Source organism: Ambystoma mexicanum, chromosome 4p (genome assembly GCF_040938575.1).
Source record: "Ambystoma mexicanum isolate Mex_15411 chromosome 4p, UKY_AmexF1_1, whole genome shotgun sequence".
Lineage (NCBI taxonomy): Eukaryota > Metazoa > Chordata > Amphibia > Caudata > Ambystomatidae > Ambystoma > Ambystoma mexicanum.
The window spans coordinates 845129170-845134169 of NC_090927.1; the positions used below are offsets into that span (position 1 = coordinate 845129170).

The window sequence follows — 5000 nt, forward strand, 5'->3', positions numbered from 1 at the left end:
GTTTTGTACTTTTAAGCATCTAGTCGGCTAGACCTTGCAGTTTTAAAAGGCAATTGAGAAAGGGCTCACTTCCTGAACTTGGAGCACAAAAAAGCCTACAGCACCTGGTATTCCCAGGCGGTCTCCCATCCAGGTACTAACTAGGCCTGACACTGCTTAACTTCCAAGATCAGTCGAGATCGGGTGCATTCAGTGTGGTGTGGCCGTAGGCTCTAGGAATGCTAAGAATATTACTCTTATGCATTTGCATTTAGTAAGCTAAGCCATGCAGCCACTTGCAACATGATACCACGCTCATCGCTCGTTCAGGCTCGATCAGGCGAGATATATAAGACTGGTGGGCCCATTCAGGACTCCTATGTCTGGTAGGATAACTTTAATTCATCCATCCTGTGTCTGTTGCAGGGAGGTGGAGAGAACAATCAACATAATAATGGTTTTCTTTCATGCCTCTTGAAGGACTCAATATTCTCTGTACTGCATTACATGTGAAAGTCGATTTATTACCCATGAACACACTACCTGTATGCTAATTCTATGTAAAAAGGTAGCTCCAGCCCTCATGATGTTGTCCAACATTTCCGCTATAAAACGGGATACAATTATTTTGGAAACATACCAAATTTGAAAAATAATTGAGAAGTTGCGCAATTACTAATCATGGAGCACAAAAAAGCCTACAGCACCTGGTATTCCCAGGCAGTCTCCCATCCAGGTACTAACTAGGCCTGACCCTGCTTAGCTTCTGAGATCGGGCACATTCAGTGTGGTGTGGCCGTAGGCTCTGGGCCTAGTGAGTTTTGTACTTTTAAGCATCTAGTCGGCTAGACCTTGCAGTTTTAAAAGGCAATTGAGAAAGGGCTCACTTCCTGAACTTGGAGCACAAAAAAGCCTACAGCACCTGGTATTCCCAGGCGGTCTCCCATCCAGGTACTAACTAGGCCTGACACTGCTTAACTTCCGAGATCAGTCGAGATCGGGTGCATTCAGTGTGGTGTGGCCGTAGGCTCTAGGAATGCTAAGAATATTACTCTTATGCATTTGCATTTAGTAAGCTAAGCCATGCAGCCACTTGCAACATGATACCACGCTCATCGCTCGATCAGGCTCGATCAGGCGAGATATATAAGACTGGTGGGCCCATTCAGGACTCCTATGTCTGGTAGGATAACTTTAATTCATCCATCCTGTGTCTGTTGCAGGGAGGTGGAGAGAACAATCAACACAATAATGGTTTTCTTTCATGCCTCTTGAAGGACTCAATATTCTCTGTACTGCATTACATGTGAAAGTCGATTTATTACCCATGAACACACTACCTGTATGCTAATTCTATGTAAAAAGGTAGCTCCAGCCCTCATGATGTTGTCCAACATTTCCGCTATAAAACGGGATACAATTATTTTGGAAACATACCAAATTTGAAAAATAATTGAGAAGTTGCGCAATTACTAATCATGGAGCACAAAAAAGCCTACAGCACCTGGTATTCCCAGGCAGTCTCCCATCCAGGTACTAACTAGGCCTGACCCTGCTTAGCTTCCGAGATCGGGCGCATTCAGTGTGGTGTGGCCGTAGGCTCTGGGCCTAGTGAGTTTTGTACTTTTAAGCATCTAGTCGGCTAGACCTTGCAGTTTTGAAAGGCAATTGTGAAATGGCTCACTTCCTGAACTTGGAGCACAAAAAAGCCTACAGCACCTGGTATTCCCAGGTGGTCTCCCATCCAGGTACTAACTAGGCCCGACACTGCTTAGCTTCCGAGATCAGACGAGATCGGGCGCAATCAGTGTGGTGTGGCCGTAGGCTCTGGGCCTAGTGAGTTTTGTACTTTTAAGCATCTAGTCAGCTAGACCTTGCAGTTTTGAAAGGCAATTGAGAAATGGCTCACTTCCTGAACTTGGAGCACAAAAAAGCCTACAGCACCTGGTATTCCCAGGCGGTCTCCCATCCAGGTACTAACGAGGCCCGACACTGCTTAGCTTCCGAGATCAGACGAGATCGGGCGCAATCAGTGTGGTGTGGCCGTAGGCTCTGGGCCTAGTGAGTTTTGTACTTTTAAGCATCTAGTCAGCTAGACCTTGCAATTTTGAAAGGCAATTGAGAAATGGCTCACTTCCTGAACTTGGAGCACAAAAAAGCCTACAGCACCTGGTATTCCCAGGCGGTCTCCCATCCAGGTACTAACTAGGCCCGACCCTGCTTAGCTTCCGAGATCGGGCGCATTCAGTGTGGTGTGGCCGTAGGCTCTGGGCCTAGTGAGTTTGTACTTTTAAGCATCTAGTCGGCTAGACCTTGCAGTTTTGAAAGGCAATTGTGAAATGGCTCACTTCCTGAACTTGGAGCACAAAAAAGCCTACAGCACCTGGTATTCCCAGGTGGTCTCCCATCCAGGTACTAACTAGGCCCGACACTGCTTAGCTTCCGAGATCAGACGAGATCGGGCGCATTCAGTGTGGTGTGGCCGTAGGCTCTGGGCCTAGTGAGTTTTGTACTTTTAAGCATCTAGTCGGCTAGACCTTGCAGTTTTGAAAGGCAATTGAGAAATGGCTCACTTCCTGAACTTGGAGTACAAAAAAGCCTACAGCACCTGGTATTCCCAGGCGGTCTCCCATCCAGGTACTAACTAGGCCCGACACTGCTTAGCTTCTGAGATCAGACGAGATCAGGCGCATTCAGTGTGGTGTGGCCGTAGGCTCTGGGCCTAGTGAGTGTTGTACTTTTAAGCATCTAGTCGGCTAGACCTTGCAGTTTTAAAAGGCAATTGAGAAAGGGCTCACTTCCTGAACTTGGAGCACAAAAAAGCCTACAGCACCTGGTATTCCCAGGCGGTCTCCCATCCAGGTACTAACTAGGCCTGACACTGCTTAACTTCCGAGATCAGACGAGATCGGGTGCATTCAGTGTGGTGTGGCCGTAGGCTCTAGGAATGCTAAGAATATTACTCGTATGCATTTGCATTTAGTAAGCTAAGCCATGCAGCCACTTGCAACATGATACCACGCTCATCGCTCGATCAGGCTCGATCAGGCGAGATATATAAGACTGGTGGGCCCATTCAGGACTCCTATGTCTGGTAGGATAACTTTAATTCATCCATCCTGTGTCTGTTGCAGGGAGGTGGAGAGAACAATCAACACAATAATGGTTTTCTTTCATGCCTCTTGAAGGACTCAATATTCTCTGTACTGCATTACATGTGAAAGTCGATTTATTACCCATGAACACACTACCTGTATGCTAATTCTATGTAAAAAGGTAGCTCCAGCCCTCATGATGTTGTCCAACATTTCCGCTATAAAACGGGATACAATTATTTTGGAAACATACCAAATTTGAAAAATAATTGAGAAGTTGCGCAATTACTAATCATGGAGCACAAAAAAGCCTACAGCACCTGGTATTCCCAGGCAGTCTCCCATCCAGGTACTAACTAGGCCTGACCCTGCTTAGCTTCCGAGATCGGGCACATTCAGTGTGGTGTGGCCGTAGGCTCTGGGCCTAGTGAGTTTTGTACTTTTAAGCATCTAGTCGGCTAGACCTTGCAGTTTTGAAAGGCAATTGTGAAATGGCTCACTTCCTGAACTTGGAGCACAAAAAAGCCTACAGCACCTGGTATTCCCAGGTGGTCTCCCATCCAGGTACTAACTAGGCCCGACACTGCTTAGCTTCCGAGATCAGACGAGATCGGGCGCATTCAGTGTGGTGTGGCCGTAGGCTCTGGGCTTAGTGAGTTTTGTACTTTTAAGCATCTAGTCGGCTAGACCTTGCAGTTTTGAAAGGCAATTGAGAAATGGCTCACTTCCTGAACTTGGAGCACAAAAAAGCCTACAGCACCTGGTATTCCCAGGTGGTCTCCCATCCAGGTACTAACTAGGCCCGACACTGCTTAGCTTCCGAGATCAGACGAGATCGGGCGCAATCAGTGTGGTGTGGCCGTAGGCTCTGGGCCTAGTGAGTTTTGTACTTTTAAGCATCTAGTCAGCTAGACCTTGCAGTTTTGAAAGGCAATTGAGAAATGGCTCACTTCCTGAACTTGGAGCACAAAAAAGCCTACAGCACCTGGTATTCCCAGGCGGTCTCCCATCCAGGTACTAACGAGGCCCGACACTGCTTAGCTTCCGAGATCAGACGAGATCGGGCGCATTCAGTGTGCTGTGGCCGTAGGCTCTGGTTCTTGTGAGTTTTGTACTTTTAAGCATCTAGTCGGCTAGACCTTGCAGTTTTGAAAGGCAATTGAGAAATGGCTCACTTCCTGAACTTGGAGTACAAAAAAGCCTACAGCACCTGGTATTCCCAGGCGGTCTTCCATCCAGGTACTAACTAGGCCCGACACTGCTTAGCTTCTGAGATCAGACGAGATCAGGCACATTCAGTGTGGTGTGGCCGTAGGCTCTGGGCCTAGTGAGTTTTGTACTTTTAAGCATCTAGTCGGCTAGACCTTGCAGTTTTAAAAGGCAATTGAGAAAGGGCTCACTTCCTGAACTTGGAGCACAAAAAAGCCTACAGCACCCGGTATTCCCAGGCGGTCTCCCATCCAGGTACTAACTAGGCCTGACACTGCTTAACTTCCGAGATCAGTCGAGATCGGGTGCATTCAGTGTGGTGTGGCCGTAGGCTCTAGGAATGCTAAGAATATTACTCTTATGCATTTGCATTTAGTAAGCTAAGCCATGCAGCCACTTGCAACATGATACCACGCTCATCGCTCGATCAGGCTCGATCAGGCGAGATATATAAGACTGGTGGGCCCATTCAGGACTCCTATGTCTGGTAGGATAACTTTAATTCATCCATCCTGTGTCTGTTGCAGGGAGGTGGAGAGAACAATCAACACAATAATGGTTTTCTTTCATGCCTCTTGAAGGACTCAATATTCTCTGTACTGCATTACATGTGAAAGTCGATTTATTACCCATGAACACACTACCTGTATGCTAATTCTATGTAAAAAGGTAGCTCCAGCCCTCATGATGTTGTCCAACATTTCCGCTATAAAACGG

The 5000-nt window shown here is 47.1% G+C and overlaps 12 non-coding genes and 4 pseudogenes across 12 annotated transcripts; all 16 read right to left on the reverse strand.

Annotated features, from left to right (window-relative positions):
* Nucleotides 1-92: 92 nt before the first annotated feature.
* LOC138454559 (5S ribosomal RNA) lies at nucleotides 93-211 on the reverse strand. The gene has a single exon (XR_011261231.1). It is a non-coding gene; the product is annotated as a 5S ribosomal RNA (ribosomal RNA).
* A 463-nt stretch (nucleotides 212-674) lies between these two features.
* On the reverse strand, nucleotides 675-783 carry LOC138459731 (5S ribosomal RNA; annotated as a pseudogene).
* A 106-nt stretch (nucleotides 784-889) lies between these two features.
* Nucleotides 890-1008, reverse strand: LOC138463907 (5S ribosomal RNA). The gene has a single exon (XR_011266492.1). It is a non-coding gene; the product is annotated as a 5S ribosomal RNA (ribosomal RNA).
* A 463-nt stretch (nucleotides 1009-1471) lies between these two features.
* LOC138458422 (5S ribosomal RNA) lies at nucleotides 1472-1580 on the reverse strand (annotated as a pseudogene).
* Nucleotides 1581-1686: 106 nt separating this feature from the next.
* Nucleotides 1687-1805, reverse strand: LOC138460630 (5S ribosomal RNA). The gene has a single exon (XR_011263305.1). It is a non-coding gene; the product is annotated as a 5S ribosomal RNA (ribosomal RNA).
* A 106-nt stretch (nucleotides 1806-1911) lies between these two features.
* Nucleotides 1912-2030, reverse strand: LOC138463015 (5S ribosomal RNA). Its single transcript, XR_011265601.1, has one exon. It is a non-coding gene; the product is annotated as a 5S ribosomal RNA (ribosomal RNA).
* A 106-nt stretch (nucleotides 2031-2136) lies between these two features.
* On the reverse strand, nucleotides 2137-2245 carry LOC138456126 (5S ribosomal RNA; annotated as a pseudogene).
* Nucleotides 2246-2350: 105 nt separating this feature from the next.
* On the reverse strand, nucleotides 2351-2469 carry LOC138460876 (5S ribosomal RNA). Its single transcript, XR_011263533.1, has one exon. It is a non-coding gene; the product is annotated as a 5S ribosomal RNA (ribosomal RNA).
* A 106-nt stretch (nucleotides 2470-2575) lies between these two features.
* Nucleotides 2576-2694, reverse strand: LOC138457079 (5S ribosomal RNA). The gene has a single exon (XR_011262180.1). It is a non-coding gene; the product is annotated as a 5S ribosomal RNA (ribosomal RNA).
* A 106-nt stretch (nucleotides 2695-2800) lies between these two features.
* Nucleotides 2801-2919, reverse strand: LOC138461633 (5S ribosomal RNA). The gene has a single exon (XR_011264243.1). It is a non-coding gene; the product is annotated as a 5S ribosomal RNA (ribosomal RNA).
* A 463-nt stretch (nucleotides 2920-3382) lies between these two features.
* LOC138459145 (5S ribosomal RNA) lies at nucleotides 3383-3491 on the reverse strand (annotated as a pseudogene).
* Nucleotides 3492-3597: 106 nt separating this feature from the next.
* Nucleotides 3598-3716, reverse strand: LOC138460888 (5S ribosomal RNA). The gene has a single exon (XR_011263544.1). It is a non-coding gene; the product is annotated as a 5S ribosomal RNA (ribosomal RNA).
* A 106-nt stretch (nucleotides 3717-3822) lies between these two features.
* LOC138460632 (5S ribosomal RNA) lies at nucleotides 3823-3941 on the reverse strand. The gene has a single exon (XR_011263307.1). It is a non-coding gene; the product is annotated as a 5S ribosomal RNA (ribosomal RNA).
* Nucleotides 3942-4047: 106 nt separating this feature from the next.
* Nucleotides 4048-4166, reverse strand: LOC138454108 (5S ribosomal RNA). The gene has a single exon (XR_011260801.1). It is a non-coding gene; the product is annotated as a 5S ribosomal RNA (ribosomal RNA).
* A 106-nt stretch (nucleotides 4167-4272) lies between these two features.
* Nucleotides 4273-4391, reverse strand: LOC138464317 (5S ribosomal RNA). The gene has a single exon (XR_011266898.1). It is a non-coding gene; the product is annotated as a 5S ribosomal RNA (ribosomal RNA).
* A 106-nt stretch (nucleotides 4392-4497) lies between these two features.
* On the reverse strand, nucleotides 4498-4616 carry LOC138465076 (5S ribosomal RNA). Its single transcript, XR_011267652.1, has one exon. It is a non-coding gene; the product is annotated as a 5S ribosomal RNA (ribosomal RNA).
* Between the last annotated feature and the right edge of the window lie 384 nt (nucleotides 4617-5000).